General features: G+C 42.8%; 1 pseudogene; it reads left to right on the top strand.

Moving 5' to 3' along the window:
* Positions 1-24890, top strand: part of LOC117439665 (regulator of G-protein signaling 6-like) — a 93036-nt pseudogene extending 68146 nt beyond the window's left edge.
* The last annotated feature ends 244 nt before the right edge of the window (positions 24891-25134 follow it).

The raw sequence follows: 25134 nt of genomic DNA, 5'->3' as shown, positions 1-25134 counted from the left end.
TCTCTCCCCGCCATGAAAACATGCTTTTCAGTATCTTCTTTAGCTATTTTAAAAGATACATTATGTGAATATTGCTGTTCTGAATGTCAGTGGGATGAGATAACTTTACATTTGGGCATTTTAGGACATTTACCTTTTACCAAGATAACTCTGTGTTTTCAGTTTATAGGTCATTTAGGAAATGTCATTTGTGGTTATTTATTAATTATGAATTTAGAACCAATGGAACTCGTTGTTTATATTTTATTTGATCTTTTCTTGTTCACGTTTAGTTTTTTATTTAAAGGTGAATAAATTATATACTTGTTAAATTCAGCCTCAACATTTGGTTCAAACGATTAGAACCTTTCACTTCTTGATTACTTCCTTGATCTTTTCCCCCCATTCTTACATAGTTACTTCATCAATAACACCTGTCTTTTTCCTCTGTCCTGTCTCAGGTACAGATATTGTTCAGTGGCTGATGAAGAACCTGGCCATCGAGGATCCAGGTGAGGTTTGACAGACGATAGCACCCTGCTACTTTTTAACTCTTCACCCCTAAGTAAAGGGCACTAAGAACTTCCACACCAACACTTTGTGCAATATACATATCAATATAATTAACATCATTGCAATACACTCGCTGCTATATATATAACTGTGCAATATTATATTATATTATTTATTTTTGTTGCACTACTAACTACTAAATACTGCTAATAATGATTGCATTGATTGTGTGTTTCTATGTTTCATGTTGTCTGTGGATGTTTAATTGCTCTTTTTGCTGCACTTTTAGTTTACAGTTTTGCTGCTGTGTTTCTTGTATTTTGTTACTCTGGCACAACAATTTCTTTCGGGATGAATAAAGTCTTATCTTATCTTAAATAATGACTTTGTTAAAGGAAACAGCCTCCCATGCCAACAAAAGCTGCCTTTTTTAGTAAAGAAAACTGAAATACAGAATCTACTGGATGCAGCATTTCCCAGTTCTACAGTAGATTATTGCAGGCTCAAATAACCAATTATTTGAGTTGGACATTATGTGGCTGTCAAATGTATAATGTGCAATATAAAATACAGGGAAACATTTATCTTCATGTGGAGAAATGGCTTTAAATGACTGCTAGATAGGTTTCTCATATGAAAGGTCATACAGTTTGTGGTAAGCTCTGAATGTCTTGTAAGAAGCACATTTTAAATGTCATACTTTAAGAAGCATTCATACTGCCATGATTGAAATAGATAACAGAAGATGTTTGCACCTACACTTACCAAAAGTCAGTTTGCATGAGTTGGCAACATTGGCAAATGCAGCAGGGAAGAAAGAAAGGAAAGCTATATTTTGCTTTGGATCTGTTGTGTGGTTGACCTGACCCAAGGCGTGGTGGTGGGAGTCGGTGTTTATTGTTGGTTCAGATCCCACAGCCTGGACATTGAGTCTTTGAGTCATCCATGTACATCCTCCCCTCAAACCAACCCTGGGCTGACATCCAATTTAAATTCAGAAAGATTCTCATAAAACACTTTAAATGTGACTCATAAACATCAATGCACATGTTTGGATATTCATATATTCTGAAAAGTCATCTCCGTAGTCATTTCTTACTCAAAAGCAATTTCATCAGGAGTGTGGATTTGAATGCCATTGTCCTGATATTACCACGGCTTAGTTGATTACATCCAAGTGGATATTGTATCACAGATAATATGTGAAGAGCTGAGTACTGATCAATACATCTTGTTCCTGTCCTCTCACAGCTGAGGCCATGCACATCGGGAGTCTCATCGCAGCTCAGGGGTACTTCTTCCCCATCTCAGACCACGTGCTCTCCCTCAAAGACGACGGCACTTTCTACCGCTTTCAGGTGAGCAGAGAGCGATTATAAAAACAGAGGAGGCCACAGGAGAAGTGGCAACATTTAATATCAATAGATTGTGTTTATTTAGATCAGGGGTGTCAAACTCAAATTCATCACGGGCCACATTAGCATTATGGTTGCACTCAAAGGGCCGGTTGTAACTATATAAATATACATAAATATAATTATACAAAATAATATATTATATTACATTATTGCCTCTGAATTGGAATATTATCGGATAGGGTAATAACTTAGTAATTAACTACGTCTGAAAGCAGAAGTCCAGGGCAAATAATTCTCTCTTCAGTGCACATGTCACAGTGCGCGATGCATTGTGGGACATGTCGTCTGTAAAGTGGCATGTAACCGTATAATAACGTATTATATGCTTTGGAAGCTCTTGCGGGCCACATCAAATGAAGTCGCGGGCCGGATTTGGCCCCCGGGCCTTGAGTTTGACACCCCTGATTTAGATCATCAGAATCAGAAATCCCTCCCTGTCCTTCAGTGGGGGAATTAGTCTGTTATTGGTAGCAGTGGTGTAACAGCCTGTAATGTGTGGTGGTCTAGTAGAGACTGTTGAGATTTACAGTGTAGTCTGATCCTCAGAGGGCAACCAAGTTAGTTCTCTGAAATTAGGTTTCTAGTACTCAATACTCGGTGTTAATCTTGTAGGTTTAGGGTTACATCGTCTGTTAACGATCCTGAAATATGTAATGGACTCTTTGTTGAACGTCTCTTTTATCACCTGATACTGAGTGCTATATCAAATGTTGCCATGAAGGCCAACACATTGATTTTTTAAACATTGTTAACATTTCCATGCAGTGTGAGGTCATTCCTAAGAGTAGTATTATGTAACATGAGATGTGGAATGAGACCTTATGAATTAGATAACGCCCAAAACGATGTACTTTCAATGGACTGTACGTGTGAGATATTTAATGTTTTGATGCAACATTAAATATAGACACATTTGGGACAGTGCACATGGAGACAGGAAGAAATATTGAGGCAACCGTTTTAGTTTTCAGAAACTCAGACCTATCTCTATAGAAAATAATGGGAAAGGGATTCCCTATATATATATATATATTTTTTTTTTCTTTCTTTTCTTTTTCTTTTTGTATTGTCTATATCATTTGTATGTGTATAAGTCCCTTTTGTGAGGGCAAAAAAAAAAAACAACAATAAAAAGAAAATAAGCCAACCTGAATTTGGCGTCATCCTTGTGTAACAATTGTAAATTCGCAAGAAACGTTAGCTTGTGAGTAATGGCTTTACACATGGGTCTAATAATGGCACTTTATTATAAACGGATTACAATCGTTGTTGTTCTGCTATAACTGCAAATTGCCCTGTGCCTTTCAAATCAGACCGAAACTCAAACTAATCCAGCTTTGTAGCGTGAGAGATATGAGCAGGCGGGGTTAATCTGATTCTTTCTCATAAAGACCTTAATAATCTTAAAATGACTTTGCCTGTTTGGGAATTACAACACACCAATCTTGATCTTGATGAAACGCAAATCCCTGTCTGCAGCTTGTTGGGATCCGGTGACCCTATTAAAAATGAATGGTGATCTGTTCAAATATTCATCAAGCGAGCGAGTGAAGCCGGGTGAGTAGGAGGAAACCAAAAGCCTGACTGAGACACAAAGTGTAGTTTCACCAAGGGACCAAAAGCAAAGGAAAGCGTGCTGACATTTTACTCCTCCATTGTTCGCAGATAAGACGGTGACATTGAAGTCACAGATGAATTAAGCCAGACTGTTCGAACCAGAATTAAAATGGGAAACAACGTTATGACATTACTCAGTGGGAAATGGCACGTGGCGAAGACTGATCCTTCCTCTTCACGGAGTCGTTGGAGGAGCTCTTTAATTAAAGGAGACGGCAGTTCACGTTATCGGGCTTTGACCTCGCTTCTCATTCAAAGTGAAGTGGCAGAGGAGTCAAGAGCAGCAGAAAGAAAGGCGAGGGCTGTTCGACATAAACACATGCATGAAGACCACTCAGTAGCGTTTCATTTCAAGTGCTAATCAAAGAGAAACACAAAAGAGGAAAGTGAAAAACAATTAACAATTTCGGTTTTTATTGAAACAAGTGAATGCGTGTGAAACTGTGATTCAAATCTCCTCCCAGCTATCTCAAACATCATCCAATCAGCATCTGTTCCCCGCCTGCTGGCTTTATTATTCTGCTTCCCAACGGTTTGTTTTGCAGCTTCCATTGCTACTCGTTTGGTTGTGTTGCTGCAGTACTCCCACGCCTCTGCAGCATCCCAGGATGCCTCTAACCAGGGAAACAAGTATTAGGAGTTGTCAGCTGTTCCTGAATCTGTTCAATACTGATAATACACATATTTTTGATTGGTGCAAAGCAATCAGGTGCACTGATGTGTCTCCGAGGCAAAACCACAATCTCACAAAGGTCGTCACCTCCTCAGCTTTCATCGGAAAGTCTTGAAATTACACCTGCAAGGATTTGACTTTTTTTTAGTCACTTACCACAGTTTTCCACTCTCACCTTTTCACTTGTTTCTCGTCAGGCTCCATATTTCTGGCCGTCCAACTGTTGGGAGCCGGAGAACACGGACTACGGTAAGAGGGACACATTTACTTCCTCTGTAACATGTGTTCTTCCATATTTGATGAATCAATGTTTTTCATCCAATTGATTTTTACTAAGATAGTGTTTACTGTAAAGTGAAAAAAGTAGCATCATCAATTGGCAAACAAACACAGTAATGAGTGAGTGCTGTTCGAACCAAGGCCTTCATTGACTGTAAATTAGTTCACAGCGCTTTTATGTGATTATAAGGCCAACATTTTGGTTTTTATATTTCTGTTGTCAATTATTGTCTTTTATTGTGATTGTAGTAATGTGTTTTTATTACATGTAGAGCACTTTGGCTCGACCAAACATCGCTTTTAAATGTGCTATACAAATAAAACTTGATTTGATTTGATTCCCCTTCAAAAACACTTAAGAAATGCTTTCTACAAACCCTCTGTCAACCACTATTTCTAAATGCTCTTAATGTTTTTCATTCATGTAAAGCACTTTGAATCGCCTTGTGTTGAAAGGTGCTGTATAAATAAAGTTGCCTTGCCTTATCGTCGCTGAGCTACATTGAATTAAATACAGACAAATAATGATTGTGTTGCTGTAAGGGAATATTTGCACCGTGACTTTCGAGCTCGAGTCACTCCTCATTAAATTCCCACAATGCAGAATTAACTACTGTATAGATAAACGTCTTACTTTATACTTTATGTGCAGAGATTCCTAAAGTAGAATTAGTACATAGTGACTAATGGGTAACGCTATGAGTGGAATACCAATTGGATATTTAACAATATAAGCAATGTGTTTATTTGCATAAGATCTACGCCTATCTACTTTAAAACACGACAGCAGTCGGCATGGAACAAATGGATCAACCGAACAAGCACTTCCTTTAAAAGACACATCCAGACTATTTATAAGATACCTGAATATAAATGAAATGACCTGCCCCTGCACTGTGCAGTAGCACTTCTCGTACCCTCCACTGTAGCTGTCGACAGATTTTCTCATTTTCTCATTCACCGCTCCACTTCCTGCCCTTCGTGCTGTCACAGAGGCAGACAGAGTTTAGGGCTTAGTGCCTCTTCACACGTCACCTCGTCATCCTAAAGTAACAGAGGGGTGGACAGGCAAAACTGATTACACTCTCCAGCCATGGGAGGTGAGGCAGGCAGGGGGTGAGATGCCTGGATGAAGGGGGGTGAGGTGCTTGGATGAAGGGGGGTGAGATGCCTGGATGAAGGGGGGTGAGATGCCTGGATGAAGATGCCTGGATGAAGGGGGGTGAGATGCCTGGATGAAGGGGGGTGAGATTCCTAGATGAAGGGGGGTGAGATGCCTGGATGAAGGGGGGTGAGATACCTGGAGGAAGGGGGGTGGGATGCCTGGATGAAGGGGGGTGAGATGCCTGGATGAAGGGGGGGGAGATGCCTGGATGAAGGGGGGTGAGATGCCTGGATGGAGGGGGGTGAGATGCCTGGATGAAGGGGGGTGAGATGCCTGGATGAAGGGGGGTGAGATGCCTGGATGAAGGGGGGTGAGATGCCTGGATGAAGGGGGGTGAGATACCTGGATGAAGGGGGGTGAGATGCCTGTATGAAGGGGGGTGAGATACCTGGAGGAAGGGGGGTTGGATGCCTGGATGAAGGGGGGTGAGATGCCTGGATGAAGGGGGGGTGAGATACCTGGAGGAAGGGGGGTTGGATGCCTGGATGAAGGGGGGTGAGATGCCTGGATGAAGGGGGGTGAGATGCCTGGATGAAGGGGGGGTGAGATGCCTAGATGAAGGGGGGTGAGATGCCTAGATGAAGGGGGGGTGAGATACCTGGATGAAGGGGGGTGAGATGCCTGGATGAAGGGGGGTGAGATGCCTGGATGAAGGGGGGTGAGATGCCTGGATGAAGGGGGGAGTGTGTACTGATGAATCATCCATCTTCTCTCACAGCCATTTACCTGTGCAAGAGGACCATGCAGAACAAGACCAGGCTGGAGCTGGCAGATTACGAGGCGGTGAGTGCTGGATATTCCATCTTTACACAGATCAATACTTCTTAATATATCTTTGCATACTTATTAGTATTGATATCTGCGTCAAGCTTTTGGGGCAGAAAAAAGCTCTTAAAGGTCTGTGTGTGTTTTCAAAAATATTAGAGATTCAAAAAGTAGTTAGGCTATGCAAATCCCCAGCTTCTCCTACAGTGTGAGATATTAGACATACAAATAAATAAAAGTACTGCAATAAGAAATGGTGATTAACTTGTGTAAGAGACCGGTGCAAGTGACACAATGAATCTGAGAAAATTGCTAAACTGTGCAATGTTTTAAGACTTGATTTTATTTATTTGTATTAATTTTTTTCGTAGAGATTTTGACCTCAACATCTCACTGTTTCTCTTTCTCTCCATCAGGAGAACCTCGCCAGGCTACAGCGAGCCTTTGCCAGGAAGTGGGAGTTTATCTACATGCAGGCTGAGGCCCAGGTCAAGTAAGTGCAATCTGTTACCAAGGCAACTTATGAAAATACAATGCATTCAGCGATTGTCATCCACACCTAAGAAAGAAAATACAAAGTCATATAAACAACACAGTAAAATCAAAAGTGTGACCAAAGTGTTTCTGACTGACTCCATTAAGCCTCATGTAATAAATGACCTGTCCTGTGTTATCAGGGCACAGCAGGTCTACTGCTTCATGTTTCTGAGGTAAACAAAGAAGATACATTTTATTGACCAGTGATGATAGGCAGCATGCTTATCGAACACATTCAAAATGAGAAAATTAAGACAGAGGGTCCTTCTCAGGTCGATTATTTTCATTTCCTCGCTCCTCGGTATCACCGGAAGTTGATTTGTCTGCGCCATCTTGAGTACCGTCCCATGGCGCTTATTTCTGCCGGAGGAGCGATAATCGAGGAACCACCAGACCATCCTCCGATAAAATCCACAGATACTCGCCCCGCCCCCTTACTGTGTATCGCTCACTGATTGGACGATGCAGCGCATGCACTGATCTGATGCTTCTTGACATGAGAGCGGTTTCCCAGCAGAGTGAAGAAAACACATGAACCTCACGGGAGTCACTCCTCAGTCTATATGTTTCATTTAGTTACAAATATGTGATATATCTGAACAACAAAGTGGTCAAAAAACGTTTTATTCATTGATTGGAAACATTTTCATGATCGCTTTTTTCATTTATACATTTTAAGAATGGCGTTTATCTTTTTTGAGAATGAGTTCTTATTTTATTTTATTTATTTGGGTCTACAACAGATGATACTAATGTTTGTGTCAGTAAATGTGTACTAACAGAGGCGGGGGTGTGTGTGGAAATAACGGGGACAGAGCTGCTGTCAGACGATCAGCTGTGCGGCGTCATCACAAACGGACGTCGCTTCACGTGACGCCCCGGAGGAAAGGACGTCCCATTGCTCTTAAAACTCATTTCCCTGCCTCTCGTGGTTTCCTTGCGTCTCTCCATGCTTCCCTGGTGGGAGGGACTAGTCGCAGGGAAACGACGCAAGTGAGGGAAGCAAGGATTCCATTTAACCGACCTGAGAAGGACCCAGAGAAGGGATCAAGAAGAGAAGATGGCTACCTCTGATTTATTTAAGCAAATGAACAGTGGAGAATAATTTTGGTCCTAAACACAAGACCTCTGCGGAGTCTTCACACTCTTATCTGTACATGCAACCCAACATATGACACGATGAGTATGTCAATCCTTTTAGGTGTTTAGGTTGTTTCATGAGTTACAATTTCGTCAGGTTGTCTTGAATATTCAGATACTTTACTTGCGTAAAAAGAAACACTAGCTCAAGTAAAAGTCTTTAAGTCCATTTACTATTGGTTACTTTGTAGTAGCACATGTAATGGTTTCTTCTGTAGTAATGCCATGTGTGCAGCCTCCTGTACATTAGCACATGTAGTGGACTAATGGTAATTGAACAGTACGTAACCATCAGCATTGCACAGAGGAATACCGTCCATGCTTTAAGATTTGTCTACAGAGCCTACCAAATGTTGGAGGTGCAGCAGTATGAACACATAAGTAGCAGTACAAACAAACACACACACACTCAGAAACGATCTCCAGACTGTCTCTTTCCCCGTCTCGTCCTTCTCATCCTTCCATCCTGATTCAATTGCTACATGTTGATGCATGCTGTATGTCTCACTCTGACTGATCTCATGTGCAGGATCGACAGGAAAAAGGATAAAACCGAGAGGAAGATCCTGGACAGCCAGGAGAGAGCCTTCTGGGACGTGCACAGACCGGTGGTGAGCAAACTGCCTCTTCTCGATTATTCTACAGCTCTTTTTGGGGTTACTTGGAATCAAAATGACTCTGTGACTGTAATGTTGTTTTGCTCACGTTTCCTTCAGCCTGGATGTGTGAACACGACAGAGATGGACATCAGGAAATGTAGACGCATGAAGAACCCCCATAGAGTTAAGAAGGTATAACCTCCATTGACAAAGGTGTTAAGGTGTTGTCCTGAAAATACTCAAAATTATTATTAGATTAGATGACTAATGCAGCAATCACATTTAATAACTGAAATGTATCCGTTGTGTTTGTGCCTTAAGACAATAATAAGTACACGATGCACGTCTCTTTTATTCCTCCCACTTCTCCTCTCTCCTCAAACTCTCAGTCGGTGTATGGTTTGGTGGAGGAGGGAACCCAGTCTCAGAGCCCCATACACACTCCCTCACACCACTGCAGGAAGGGCACCAAAGAGGACGTGGAGAAAGAGGTACAAATGTGTCTATGAAGTATTTGCGAGAAAGTCATGTAAAGAAAAACTTTAGTTGCTATATCATTTTTACTCCATCATTTAATTTTAAGCATTCCATAGAACATGTACAGTCTCTCCACTGCATTTTGCACTCTGCTACAGTATGTACGTTTGGCAGGAACTACTTTCTCGCACAAAGAGAGATTGATTTTCTCCACAACAAAACAAGACAAGCACAGATGCACAGATGCAGCTGGCTCATGGGAACATAGGTCCTAATAATAAGAAACAGTAGCACTTACATTTCCACCGAAGCTGCCAACCAACTCAAACATGGTCCTTCTCTCCTATTGTAGCAATAGAGTTATACTTGTCCTCCACTGTTATTTTAGAAGACGTTTACTTTCCGGTTTGTTTGCTGTTCTCGTACAAAATCAGCAAACACTGCCATCTGTCGTGTCCTCTTTCAGATCTTATTCCTGAACACCCAGATTGATCGTCACCGTATGAAGATGTCTAAAGTGGCTGAAAGGTAAACTAAACTCTCACACAAACACTGAGCAAGTATGTCTTACCTTGTGAAGGAGGCACCATCCTTTTTCATTCAGAGGCTCTCTCTCTATAGACACATTGATGCTGACCTCCCTTTTATTAAGTCTGTAGAGCAGTGGTGTATCGAGGAGCCTTGTTGTGAGACTGTAGAGCAGTGGTGTATCGAGGAGCCTTGTTGTGAGACTGTAGAGCAGTGGTGTATCGAGGAGCCTTGTTGTGAGACTGTAGAGCAGTGGTGTATCGAGGAGCCTTGTTGTGAGACTGTAGAGCAGTGGTGTATCGAGGAGCCTTGTTGTGAGACTGTAGAGCAGTGGTGTATCGAGGAGCCTTGTTGTGAGACTGTAGAGCAGTGGTGTATCGAGGAGCCTTGTTGTGAGACTGTAGAGCAGTGGTGTATCGAGGAGCCTTGTTGTGAGACTGTAGAGCAGTGGTGTATCGAGGAGCCTTGTTGTGAGACTGTAGAGCAGTGGTGTATCGAGGAGCCTTGTTGTGAGACTGTAGAGCAGTGGTGTATCGAGGAGCCTTGTTGTGAGACCTCATCTGTACCTCTGCTGGTTTATCAGTCATGGACACATAAGAAGAGCTTTACTTCTACAGCCTTTGTGCCGTTGATGTTTGTGTAAGGGTCTGACTCGGGTGCAGGGTTTAGTAGGTTCTGCTTTCTCTCCATGGATGTCTTTAGGCGCTTTCACACCGCAGTACTTTTCCCACAAAGGTTCATCAGAACTTAGTTCATGAGAACTCTTTAGTTCTCATGATTAAGTACAGATCGCGTTCACACCGGAAAAAGTCCCTGGGGGAGGATTAGACAAATGAAGCCGCTGACGTCACTTCTTCTTCTTCTGCTTTGGGTTTACTGGCAGGCCGCAAACCACTTCACGGAGTATACTGCCGCCCAAAGTCCTCGGCCGGAAGTCCCCGGAGTTGGGGACTGGCTTCAGTAGAAGATGCTGGGACTCCCAGCAGCTTCTACTGAAGCCTTCCGAGTAAATCGCCAGAACGCCGACACCTCCTCATCTCCACCGCTCCCATGTTTTATTGGGCTAATGCTAATGCTAATAATGCTAATGCAAGGAAGGATAATAAAATGGCAGCTTCACTAACTTTTTGGGAGTTTTACGGGGCGTGGTTTGCATTCCGCCCAGCCAATCAGACATAGGAACCTTTTTCTCCCACGAAAGTACCTGCTCTCTAGCAACTCATTTTAGTTCCGGATTTGTTTGGTGTGAAGTGTGAAAGCGACATTTCGGAACTAAAGTGGGAAAAGTACTGCGGTGTGAACGCGCCTCTTCATTTCCCCCATTCTGCAATTTGGAATAGGGGTCAAAGGTCAAGGCACAGGCCAGCATCCATGTCACTCCCATCTATGCCACAGCCAATGCAACAGAAAGGAAACATAAAGGATGCTATATCTGATCTTTTCATTTGTATTTGAAATTGTGAAGAGGAGATATTAGAAGTGACGATAAAAACAGAAATGCTCTGTGGGCACTGCGAGATTCTTCTTTTGGCTGCAGTCCTAAAATGCACCTTCATAAAAATAAGGGGAAAAGCCATTGCCGTAGGATTTTTATGATACAGTGTTAAACAAGAAGCATTTCATCCTATTGCTGCACTCGATAGAACACTGAAAACTGCACTTGGATATTTGAAACAAGTAGATTTGTTTAAATAAATATCACATTGTACAGGTAGATTAATAAAATATGAAAGGGGTTTAAGGGTTGCCACAGCCTTAAAGCACAAAGTGTAGGCTTCACAAATCTTACATTCATTATGGGCTTATTGTTTTCATTGTGTTAAGCTGTGGAGCCCTTCTTCTTATTGTGTCCACATTGTCCGGCAAAAACACATTTGCCTGCTCGTAAAGGTCTTTCAACGGCTGAAGACTTTTCTTTTTGCCGCTGCTTTTAATTAAACAATTCACATCTTAAACTGCACTGTAAACTTTTATTCATGTATTTTATCTTTTAATGTTTATTTTATTATCTTTTCTTTTTAATGACTGTTTTTAAATGCCATTTTCTTAATGTCTTTTATTTTTATAAAGCACTTTGAATTACCTCAAGGTTCAAGGCTTTTATTGGTCATACGAACATAGCTGTAGTCATGACGATGAACATCTTAGGTCCCAGGGTCCTCCAACAGTGCAACACAATAACACAGAAAAACAGAAGAAATAGTGCAAGTAAGTAGTAAATACAAAAAGTGAAATAGTGCAATAAGAGTCTATACAAGTGATTGGAATATGATATATTAGATAATAATGTCTAAGTAGCAGCCAGATGAATGTTATGGATGTTGTTTCAAAGTTCAGGTGTCTCATGGTCTTATGGCCTGTGGGACGAAGCTGTCCCTGAGTCTGGTGGTTTGAGTCCGGATGCTTGTGTTGAAAGGGGCTATTTAAATACACTTGCCTTTCTAGCCCCCCCTCATGTCTGGCAGACTCTGCTCGGTTTGCTTCCCTGTCGTTCCCATCGTCTGCTCAGTCGGTCGGTGAGCCGTAGCTTCCAGCGGAGCAGAAACTGTGATTACTGCTCCGCCTCTCCGACCCTTTGACCTCCTGACTCCTCTACAGAGTTGAATTTGTGCTCAACGGAGCGGATAACAACAAGTCACACAACATCAGTCGTGTTGTTGGGCGATTAAACTACTCGCATCATCGTTCTACTTACAAATCACTTCACATTAGGAATCATTTCTGAAGTATGATCACTCTTTGGGCGAGTGGGCACATGCTACTCATGTTGGTTGAAGTGTTTCCTGTTGATTGAGCTAAGGTTGAAATTAGAAAACATATGATGTGAACAAATGCTGCATGGAGAGAACATATGTTTAACATGCGAGTGGACAGCGGTTTGTTGAAGCGTGGTTTCGGTTCAATTTGTCTCAAAAGTATGACGAATAAAAGTCGTGGATGAAGCTAAAGACACAGTTATTGAAGTCCATGCACAAGTAAAGATTCAATAGAACAATTTACGAGTGCAAACATCCTGATTTGATGAAAAGGGTTTTATGATAACACGCAGTCTTTGTAGCTAATCTGTTAGACATGATCAAACCTGATGGATGCACACTGGGCAGGCTCTCACAGGACGATGCTTCACTTCCAGTTGAATAGATTTGACTTTTCATTTGGAGTGTATTCCTCTGGATGCAAACGACTGAGGTGCAAAGCTTTAAAGGTAAGGAGAACATATCGGTTTACTTTAATTCAACTGAACACATGCACAATTCTGAGAGTGCATGAACACTAAACAGAGTGCGGGTTTGCATGGATTCTGTTCAGGTTGTCGCCGGGCTTGGTCCTGATTCTTGCATACTTTACGATGCATTGATCTGAGACCAGTGTTTGTCATTACATCTACACCCTGGTCTCGATTGTCTCACATCCTCCATTTGATTTAGTGTTGCTAAAACTGTAGAATTAGCCGGCTATGTTTGCAAACGACAGCTTTGATTAAGAGCCGTCAAAGTGTATTCTTTGAAGAATGCTAGAGTGACTAACGTACCGTAGGAAAGAAATCACAATCTGTTATAGCAGATTATTAAATGACGGTTTAGACTGTGATCATTACAACATGTTCAGAGCCCTGCTGTTGTTGATGCCTCTTCTTCTTCTGCGCTGCGTCTCTCGGTTTGTGTTTGTCTCAGACTATCAAAGAGAGGCAGGAGGTTCACATCTCAGCTTTTGATCAGAACAGATGCTCCTGCTTCACGATTTGTTTCTGCATAATTTACTCAATTATCTCCTGAAAGCCTTCAGGTAAACAGGACATATTCATCTCATTGAACAAATGGCCATGGCACACCTTCTCTCTTAACTTGATGATTCATCTGCCCTGTCCTCTGTGTGTGTGTGTGTGTGTGTGTGTGTGTGTGTGTGTGTGTGTGTGTGTGTGTGTGTGTGTGTGTGTGTGTGTGTGTGTGTGTGTGTGTGTGGTGTGTGTGTGTGTGTGTGTGTGTGTGTGTGTGTGTGTGTGTGTGTGTGTGTGTGTGTGTGTGTGTGTGTGTGTGTGTGTGTGTGTGTGTGGTGTGTGTGTGTGTGTGTGTGTGTGTGTGTGGTGTTGTGTGTGTGTGTTGTGTGTGTGTGTGTGTGTGTGTGTGTGTGTGTGTGTGTGTGTGTGTGTGTGTGTGTGTGTGTCAGTCTGATAAGCTACACCGACCAGTACATGGACTACGACCAGTTTGGTGACGGCTCAGGAACCGGCTAATCCCTGGACCAGCGACGACCCCTCCCTCTGGGAAACTGGAGGCAGGTACAAAACCACGACGTTTTCAAATCCCAATGGACACTTCACTCCTAAATGATAGAGACATATTGTTCTCATTATCAGGGTCTTAATGGTTCAAAAAGCCTATGATTGTTCTCCATCCCTGCCCTGGGGCTGCAGCACCTCTTTTCACCCTCTGTCTGAAACCAGAGCCCAGTCTGCTCTGATTGGTTAGCCGGCCGGCTCTGTTGTTATTGGTCAGCCGCTTAAAGATGTCCCGCCCCTTAGCCTATCACGTAAAATGGGTTTGAGTGCTGGCCAATATGAGCGTGTGAGTTACATCGTGATGTCATTATGTTTATTACGTTTTACGTGGGGTAAAATCTGACCTTTTTAAATAGAAAATTACTTTGTTTCCTGATCCTGAAATGTTGACTGCAGAGTTGTTTTGTTGAAAGTAGTTTCATTTTGTTTTGTATTTTCTGTAGAGAGGAGCTGCAGCTCTCAACACTTGCACTCTGCTCCGCACTCCCGGCCTGTTCTGAATTAGGCAGGAATTAATTAGAGCAGACGTATAATAATTGTGCCTAATGTACTGTAGTTGAATAATTCAGACGGATAGATTAATTGCATGAAAGGAGGAAATATATTCCCTGCAGAGATTAAAACGGATTGATTTCAGATGAACGTTGGCATAATGCGCTGCTTTCCCGACACCAATCTCGCATCACCATCAGCACTTAGATGACTGAGAGCAAATCAGGTTTTTAAGATGTATTCCTGCCTCTGTTTTCACGTCAGCACCACTTAGCATTTATTCACAATTCCCTTGTAATTTCTAATCTCAATTCTATCGTGGCCTTCCTGTTCAAGCATCAGGTGGATGTTTATACTCTCTTGTATCTCCCCTCTCTCCCAGTAAGGAGCCCAGTCAGCAGCGGGTGAAGAAGTGGGGGTTCTCTCTGGAGGAGGCGCTGAAGGATCCGGCGGGACAGGAGCTCTTCCTCAAGTTCCTGGAGTCAGAGTTCAGCTCCGAAAACCTGCGGTAAGCAACGGAGATGCTTCAATAATCCTCTTTAATCCTTTTTATGTTCTGGCTATCTTTTCCATTTCATGAGAACTTTTACAATTCCTATATGAACACATCTTGCGGTGCGCAGCGGTTGTCAACTTTGTCAAGGTTGTTGTGGAGAAAGGGATAGTTTATTCTGCTTTAGGAAAACAACAAGTACAGTATAGCATCGTTTTCTTGTCCTTGTTTTCTTGTAAGAAGAGAACAACAGCAGACAGCAGCTTTTACTGCTCTGAAAACATTCCCTTTGACATTGTTTGGTTCCACACTATCATCTCAACCCACTGGCACACAGTAAACATGGGAAGAAACACATCACAAGAGAAAGATGTTCCGGTTCCCAGAACAAAAGATATGGTATGTACCTTGAACACAATGAGGAAAACAGACTCTGAGAGACAGACAAGAGCAGCAACAATGAACCTTGTTGCATTTGAAAGTATAAATACGTTTTTCTCAGCAAGATTTCACAGAGTTGTTGCGTACAGATATTACATGTACACCTCATTTAGATATACAGTATCTACTTTTGTGTTTCGGCTTAAATTCCGCTGTGTGTGTTTGTGATGCGTGCGTGAGTGTGAGCTAGAATTAGCACCTCTAAAAGCCAGAGAGAGAGAGAGGGAGAGGAAGAGGAAGAGACCTCAGACTCTTCTGGGGATAAACTGTGAGAGATAACGTGAAGGTTGTTGATGCCCTAAGCTACAGGGGGAGAAAACACACACACACACACACACACACACACACACACACACACACACAACCACACACACACACACACACACACACACAACACACACACACACACACCAACACACACACACACCACACACACACACACACACACACACACACACAGCCTTCTGGAGAGCATTACTGAGGGAGAGTGACAAGGGCGAGAAGTGGAGATGAGAGAGAGAAGCAGCTGTTCTCTCTCTCACTCCAGAGTGTTTTCTCTCTGTATTATATGTTATCTCTGGACGCGATCAACAGACTAATATAGATACAAACTCATGCCGAAGGCACTTGAGTGGCTCTCTGCTGCCCCTGCTGGCCAACACGGTGTATTACCTGCTTCCCTCTTATCTGGGAAAGCCTCAGTGAATTATTCAAAATAAATGCGTTAATGCCGTTGTGGCTATTTGAAGTCCCTCTTTACAGGTTTCTCTCACCTATCTCTGTGAAGATTTAATTAGTCATAGTCAGTGGCGCGCCAGAGTATTTTGTTGGGTAATCTATGGTAGGGCTAACTCATACAGTGGTGGGGCTCAAGTCAGTATTTGTAATATATTACATTCACGCTATATCGCACCCCTTGACAGTGAAACGCCACACGTGAGGCTTTTATTAGCTTTTATTAGTCTCCTTTTATCAGCTAAATTACATCGAGAGCAACAGGTGTGAGTTAAACAATACAATAGCCTATTCTGCTAATTCCACGTTTTACAACATGCTACGCAGCGGCAGAAACAAGAAAAGTTGGCATATAGAATTGACACGAAGAGGGACAGAGAGAGAGACACAGTCAGACACAGGTAAACAGAGAGAGACAGACACAGCACACAACAGGTGGCCTGTGTCTCTATTGTCATACAAAACACTTTTTCAAATGACCCATTATTACAAAATATATTCAAAACTCACTATTCACTCTTCAGGTGGGTCGTGTGACTCTGGCACCTGTTCGACTTGTACCTCAATGCGAGGGCGTTTAAGAACAAATCTATCCATCCGAAATAAACAATTACTCCTAGAAGTTCTGCTGTCTGTCTGCAATTTACTCGGCGCGAGTTTGCGGACTTTTCACTGTGAACGTGACGTATCAGTAATGCATGACGCAGCAGACCCAACGTTTCGTTGCTCTGATTGGCTGTAGGTCTATTCAAATATAGACATTCAAATTGCATTTGGAGGCATTTTGATCTGACCGTGGCCGCGCTGATATTATAACGCGAGAGAATTTTCACACCTTTAGTGTATACAACTCCCCCACTACTTAGACTATTCCTTGCACCCCTCTAGCATAAGCCCGAATGGTCTCAACCATATTGCGTCAGTAACGTGCACTTGTTGTTACAGCAGGATCAGTTTATGTGTTGTGGACACGACCGGTAGATTTTCGCAATCCGTGTTCTCAACATGCTTACTTTAACATACTTTTCCATGGTCGGGCTAAGGTAGGGATAAGCCATTTCTTGGTATGGCTGTAGCCTACCCCAGCCATACCCTGGCGCCGCCACTGGTCATAGTTACAAATATTATATTTACCAGTGTGCCAATATATACAACCTACAAACTGGTCCTTCAAGTAAAGCTTGTTTTCTTAACGAAGACAAGTCAAATGATCTCATTCAGTGCTTCTCAAAGTGTGGGTTCCGCGGACCACTGTGGTCCGTGAGCGCCCCCTAGTGGTCCGTGAGTATATTGGTAACATTTCACATTTGAAATAAATTAATTAATTTGAGTTTTTCCACACTCTCGCGGGAATATCTCCGCAATGGAGCGAGCTTAAAGGCCCTGACACACCAACCCGATTTTGGGAGTCAGAGGCTGTCGGGCATTCGCGGCGCCGTAGTCAGGTTGGTGTGTCCCGCACCGTCGACCGTGACACGCCTTATTTGGACTTGCCAGACCCGATGCATGGCCGATTCAACATGTTGAATCGGCCATGCATCGGGTCTGGCAGTCGGACCAAATAATCACTCTGATTGGCTGTTCAGCTAGCAAATCAGTGCATGAGAAGCGAAGCGGAAGGGAGGGACGTAAACAAACGATTTAAGAAGGCACACACGGACTGCTATTCATTTTCATCTCATCATGGCGATCTGGAATGATGCAAACGAAGACCTGCTCATCACCTTGATCCAGGAGAGGACGAGAGACGAATACACACTACCGCCGCCTGCTGGTAAGGAGAGTTATTGCCACTCACGCACTCAAGTCGGTGCGGTGTGTTCCCGTGCAACACATGGCCAAAACGCAGGGAGAACACGGCCAGGCAACAGCCGACTTCAGCGTCGGCTAGTCCTCTGGTGACTGCTTGGTGTGTCAGGGCCTTAAGTTTCACTTTCAATTGCATGATATAGCCCCGCGCAACACCTTCATCACACATCTTGCCACTTGTTTGTACCATATTCAGGCGATTTGTAATCTGTTCTAGAAAAACGATGTGATTTTGGATATTTGTGAAGTTAGGTGGTCCGCGAGTGTTTTTTTTATTGGTTAAGTGGCCTTGGTATGAAAAAGTTTGAGAAACACTTAACGTTCAAAGTGGTCAAATTATTTGTAAAATAACCTTATCTCTTGCCTGCAGATCAGGTTGGTTTGGACCCTCTTTAAGCTGCATAATATCTGAAGTGAATGTGCTCTGTACTGCAGGTTCTGGCTGGCGGTTGCAGGACATGAAGAGGCGGCCTCAGCAGGACGTGGCTCAAGCGGGCGGAGGACATCTGGGCCGAGTTCCTGGCGGAAGGGAGCACCCAGCTCCATCAACCTGGACTCACAACAGCTACGAGCGCACCAGCCAGAACCTGAAGGACCCCCGGGCGGTACAGCTACGAGGACGCACAGGTGGGGAAACACAACGTACTGCAGTGCTTTTGAGCTAACAGAATGAATCCCGTATGTTTAAAATGTATTGGTATAACATGTATTTATTAAAATGTACAAGCAGAGGTGGGAGTAGTGGAGTACAAATACTTTGTTACCCCCGTACTCACAGGGCTTGGACTGGGACAGCAAATCGGCCCTGGCATTTAGACCCAGCCGGCCAAAATCCATAAAACAAACAATAGTAGCGTTATTGACAAGAAGAATAACTCAGTATATTTAAAAAAACGCTATATTAATCCTTTTTACGTACCAGGGGCAAACTAAACTAATACATACAACAAGTATGTGTAACTATCAATCATTAGAAATTAGACCTTCAAACCCTCTCACAAAGCGAACAGTGACCGAGCACTAATAGGGGGGTCTGATGGTGGTGGAGGCGGGGAGGGAGCGGATCAACAACTTGAGCAGCTGTCACTCAACATTGTAAATAACCAAACAAAAGACAGATCACCGGTGTCATCTTGTTTTTGGCTTGAGAATAGTTTTGGCAGAGCGTGAGAGCGTGAGATGGAGAGTGAAAGCGTGTTGTCATACGCTAGATGCGTGAGAGTTGGCAACCCTGCATTACCTGCTGCAGGTGGGGCACCAGTTATACAAGAGGGAGACAATAGCTGTACTTATTTTTTAATGAGCCACATGCCATGATGCACCAACTTCAGACATCCTTACAGAGCCACCTCCTCCACCACACACGAACGCGCACATGACCAATGAGGCACAAGATAAGTTTGTGCACAGATGGAAGGCTGACAGGCAGGTAGGCCAAACCAAGTTCCCATCAGCAAAAACACGTGGGTTGCTATCCTGGCTCCAAAATGGTGGAATGAGCTCCCCATTGAAATCAGGACAGCAGAAAGCTTACACATCTTCCAGACTGAAAATTCATCTCTTTCGACTACCACTTCGAGCGATAGAATTGTTAACAAAGCACTTATATACTAATAAAGGACTGGCTTATCTAAAGCCAGTTGAGTAGCACTTGAAATGTTTGGCTCTATGAAACCTGATGTACTTTATGATTCTGTTTTCTTCAAGGTTGTGTCTTCCTGGTGGAACGCACTTATTGTAGTCGCTTTGGATAAAATCCTCAGCTAAATGCAATGTAATGTAATGTCTGGGGGGGTATGCCCACCCCCCAGAAGAAAAGTTTTAAAAATAACCCTTAAATGATGACTTCTAGTTAATTTAAGGGGGGGGGGACCCTATAGTTGCCCTGCCTCCCCTTTCTATGACAACACGATAGAGATAGGACCAGATGAGTCTACAGGATGAGTCGACGGCATCTTTTCTTGGGCTTGTTTCTTCTCCCACAGATTGACGCTCTGATATGACTCCCTGATAAACACTGCTATGTCATTGATTAGGTTGAAAAGTGTTCCACATTCGATGACATTTTGGGTAGTTTCAGCCAGGACAAGATTAAGAACATGAGCATAGCACCACACATGGACATGAGTGGGTGACTGGGAGGTCATCAGTGCAGAAAATCCTTTGTACCGGCCTTTCATATTGGATGCTCCATCCGTTGCATTACCTATACACACATGCCCTTGTCCAGTTTCAGATGCTTGAAGTATTGTCCGGTGGATGCGTGGCACTTCACTAAAGCCACAACCTCTCTTGCACAGTCTCATTGACATATTTAAGATTACTGAACACTGATCCTGAGAAGTTATGTCTTGTGTTGTGTCCAGCTGAACAGAAGACATTCCGGCCTTCTGGACATCACTGGAGATACTTCCTTTGATTAGACTAATACGAACAGTTTCTATGATGGAGTTAACAGTAGTTTTGGAGAGTAGGGGGATGAGAGACCCTCTAACCTTTTTGTTCCACTGGAATTGGTGCAATTTCCTTGCTCTTCTCCTACGCAATCATCCAGATGCTCTTTTAACCAGACATCATACTTTCCCTAATAAAAGGATGAGCTCCAAAAAGTTAAACCGTGGTCCACGGTGTTGTCAGCTAGCATATATGCTCCCTCATTCTCCCACCTGCCTGCACTTTCACCACATCCACCCATACTCCCAAAACCTGACGTCCTCTTTCGGACTTGTTCCCTATGAGCAGACATCTGACTGCCAGCAAACATGCTTTCGATGTCTGCTTTAGAGCACCGTAAGAAAAAAGCTTCAGCACAGGTTGAATGTGTAATGCTCTTTTTGTGCTCCTCTGTAACGCTGGTGTGCGTGCCTCCAATCTGACATTCCAGTTATAAAGACATACAAAACAAAACAACATATGACGATCCCTTGCAATATGACGCCACTTTCTGCTGGTGCCATCTTTACAGGTGAATACCGTCTGCACAACTGGATTTCTGGTATGTTGTTGTGGGGGCTGTTCTAAAAAACATCTGTAACATAGATGGCTCGGGGCGGGCAAAAGTAATCTATGTCCTCCTGCTCTTTGCTCTTCCTCACTCTCCTCCTCTGGGGATGCTACCTGGCTCAACACGATGATACAGAATGAATGGATTCCCTGATAGAGGTCCATACAAATAGGCATTGACATAACAATACCACACAGTTAATGGTCAAAACTACATGTGTGCCTCCATTTTTTATCTATTTCTATATTATTCATTCTATAGATTGTCAATCAAAACTACCACAACAAGCTGACTATAAACATTTTCTTCAGGTCCCAAAAGACCACTGTTGCCCTTATAACCAAATAAGTAAATACACTAAACAAAACAAGCTGCCAGCTGACAGTAATTGTTCATGAATGTTTGGTTAACTTTCAATGAGACAATGTATCAGAGTCCCATTAAGCTATATTTTAACTTACCAGGGAAACCTAAAAAAGCCAGCTTACTAGCTTGGAGGCTAACGAATGTTTCTCTTATAATATTTGTCTTATTAGTGCTTCATCAAAGGGATATTAATGGGTTCCAGAACTACAGAGTATCATAACCTTAATAATAATATTTTCCTAATTTTCTTAGCTTCTGCTTACCGCGAGTTCTCCTCCTCTCCCCACTCGCGCTGATCTCTCTCATCCCTCTCATCATCTTCCTCACCACCAATATCGGCCACGGGTTAGAAGAAGATGGACCTGCACCTGTACTAAACATGTCGGTTATTTTGACACAACGGCAGCATCAGCACGAAGGGCCTGCTTTTTGCTTGCCCGCAATTGTTCTGGCTCTCCCTTTCGCTTGGCCTTCGCCTTCGCCATTTCTAACTCGAACTTTTTTTTTTCTCGAAAAAAAAGGAAGTTTGGCTTCAACGGCCGGCTCACCCTCCTGGGGGCGTGATTAATGATGCACACCGAGCGGCCCAAAGGGGGAGGTGATTAAAGATTTGATTGGGCCGGCCCAGTGTCAATTACTAAAAACATTTAAACAGAGGGCCAATATAACCCGTCTTATGGGCCGGGACTTCAGAAAAAAAAAAGAAAATGACGTGTCGCCCAAAAGGCACGTCGGCCCACCGGGAAAAATGCCCGGTATGCCAGATGGCCAGTCCACCCCTGACCGTACTTAAGTAAATGTTTCTGGTATCAGTACTTTACTCCACTACTTATTTTCGGAATAATTTTTACTTTTACTTCTTACTTTTCAAAACAGGCTCGTCCCTTTAGTTTGAATGTGTGTTTTGGTGGCGTGATCGTTATTATTCAGAGTCATTGCGTGCCTATTGATTTGAACACGAGTCCGTGTATCCATCATTTTCCTGGTCTTCTCTAAAGAAGAGGGACCAATGAAAACGTTGTCATGTTGCCGTTGTTCAGCATGGAAACATTCATTAGCTAACAATGACATTATTGTTCTATTAATATAAAGGGAGGTCAGGTTACTCTTTAAAACAGCTGCTGGTTATGGGTACTTTTTATTTAAGTACATTTCAAAGCCCATACTTCTTTACTTTGACTTGAGTTAAGAAGTTTAGTCAGTACTTCTAGTATAGTATTTTTAAAACAGAGTATCAGATTCTGTACTTCTAATGGATGTGTGTACTTTTGCCATCTCTGAAAACAAGATTAAATGATTCATAAAGCAGGGAAACATTGTCATTATAGGCCTCTGTGGTAGTAAACAAACAATAATATTACCCCTATAGGGACTTTCTTTCAAATCCACAGTTGAAATGAAACAGTTCATTATAAAATTGAGAGATAATTGGTCCGATCCATTTAAAAACCTCATTAACCTCGCTCGCCCACTCACAGAAATAACATTATACACAAGTATGATTTATAAATTGCATTCAGAAGAGAGAGAGCAAGAGAATAATCCATGTGTTTAAAATGCCACTCTCTCTCTCAGCTTAAAGGTTAAACTGTCTTGCTCAAGTGAAATTCAATAAAACCACACAAATACAAACACCCACTGCCTTTTAATATGCAGAAAACATCACAAGACAAATGTCCACTGGTGGATCGATAGATTTTAACTCTACACATAAAGCCTACAGAATGGTTATAGACTAGTACAAGTAGTACAAACATACTCATTTCTGTATCCCTTCTATTGTCTTTGTTTCCCCCCTTACTTAATTTGACCGGTCCCGTTTTAACTGCTAATTACATTAACACAAAAACCATGAATCATCACCACATTTAATTGAACACCCCTTTCAAACTGTAAATATTGTATCAGACTACTGGTACACATGAAAAACTGCAGTAAATATACAAAGAATAAACACTGAACATGTATTGCGTGCGCCAGGTTTGATCCATGTGGGGGATGGGCACATAAGAGCGGGAAATGTATCAAATTGTTCTGTGTGTGTGCCAGGTGTGATTCACATGGGGGGATGGGCACATAAGGGGGGGAAACCTCTAGGTGTGTGTGTGGTGTGTGTGTGTGTTGTGTGTGTGTGTGTGTGTGTGTGATGTGTAGTGTGTGTGTGTGTGTGTGTGTGTGTGTGTGTGTGTGTAGTGTGTGTGTGTGTGTGTTGTGTGTGTGTGTGTGTGTGTTGTGTTGTGTGCTGTGTGTGTGTGTGTGTGTGTGTGTGTGTGTGTGGGTGTGTGTGTGTGTTGTGTGTGTGCTGGTGTGTGTGTGTGGTGTGTGTGTGTGTGTGTGGTGTGTGTGTGTGTGTAGTGTGTTCTCTGCCTCCAGGCTGGTATCCTCCTTCCTTTTCCTTTCTGGCGGTCTTATTTGCCCCGGCCACCCCAGGGGTTTTACAAAGGTGAACTAAATCATCCACAATTTAAGAATGAAAAGTGGTGATCAGCAATTGTATATGTTCAAATGTCTTCTGTGAAGGATATCATGAAGCCTGAATGCAAATCGAATGTAAAACAAAAAAGTTATGAGGATTGATGAAAGTAGTACAGCGGGTCAGATTTGACCCGAAGACAACAGGAGGGTTTTAAATCAATACTGCAGACTGCACTGTGACTTTTAATTATAGCATTTTATTCCTGTATACTATTTCCCCTTACTTTAATTCGTATTATCTATAGATAATTTATAGATAGATAGATAAATATATACTTTATTTATTCCAAATTGGGAAATGATTTAGTTCTAGCAGCAGTGACAAGCTTTACACAGGTTACACATGTTTGAAAGATACAATAAGACTAAAGCACTTTGAATCGAAATAAATGTACCATTCCCTTCCAGTGCAAAGTGTTTCTCGCCACATAAAACAATGAAATAGGCATCCAGTCCTCTTGAAGCGGATCTATACCATGGAGTGTACAGTAATCACAAAGCGCAGTTCCCCCACCTTCTCTCTCTCTGCGGGGAACTAAGTTCAGCACCGTTCAGAACGGCCATATCACACTTTAATTTAAATCTCTCCAGGTGATCAGTGCCAGGCGTGCCTCTTCAGAAACTCGATCCCACTCTTTGTCTTTCCTACACGCTTCACCAATATCTACTAATGGGTTTATATTGTGGAGTGAGTTACAGAGAATACGCCTCGCTGGGAGATAGACACGGGAAGAAGAGTCTGGGGGTTGGTGGGGTTTCTGTCAAAACCCCTCTCCTGTTACAGGCTTGAAAGGGAAAGTTACAGCTACACATTTCCTGTCAGTGAGTTCCTAATTTGCCACATCATGTTCCTTCCTTAGCGACTGTCTCCTTACGTTTCACACAACACTGTTTCAGGATGATTTACAGAAGCCCTGGGAAGCATGTAACCCACGTGTCTCTTTCTCTTCCCATTTAGGACCACATCTACAAACTGATGAAAAGTGATAGCTACACACGCTTCCTGCGCTCCCAACGTGTACCAGGACCTGCTGATGGCAAAGAAGAAAGTAAGCACGTCTGTCTGTTTGTCCCGCAGGTCAATCACTGATGTACGCCATGTGTGATTGCACACGGCAGGAAGTGAGGTCATATACCAGGTCGCTTTGTAGAGAGGCAGGAATGAGAGGTCTTTTATTCACTTGGTTTGTCCCTACGTGAACACTGCTCAAAATACTAACCCATGTTTTTACAGGCAGACGAGAATACACGAAATGGAGAAACGGTCCTATCTTAATCTGTAATAATGTGAACACATCTGCTCAAGTGTGTGAGATGCTATTTAAACACTGAATTGTTGATTTTTCTCCT

Source organism: Pseudochaenichthys georgianus, chromosome 24 (genome assembly GCF_902827115.2).
Source record: "Pseudochaenichthys georgianus chromosome 24, fPseGeo1.2, whole genome shotgun sequence".
Taxonomy (NCBI): domain Eukaryota; kingdom Metazoa; phylum Chordata; class Actinopteri; order Perciformes; family Channichthyidae; genus Pseudochaenichthys; species Pseudochaenichthys georgianus.
This window is presented reverse-complemented; position numbering and strand designations above follow the sequence as displayed.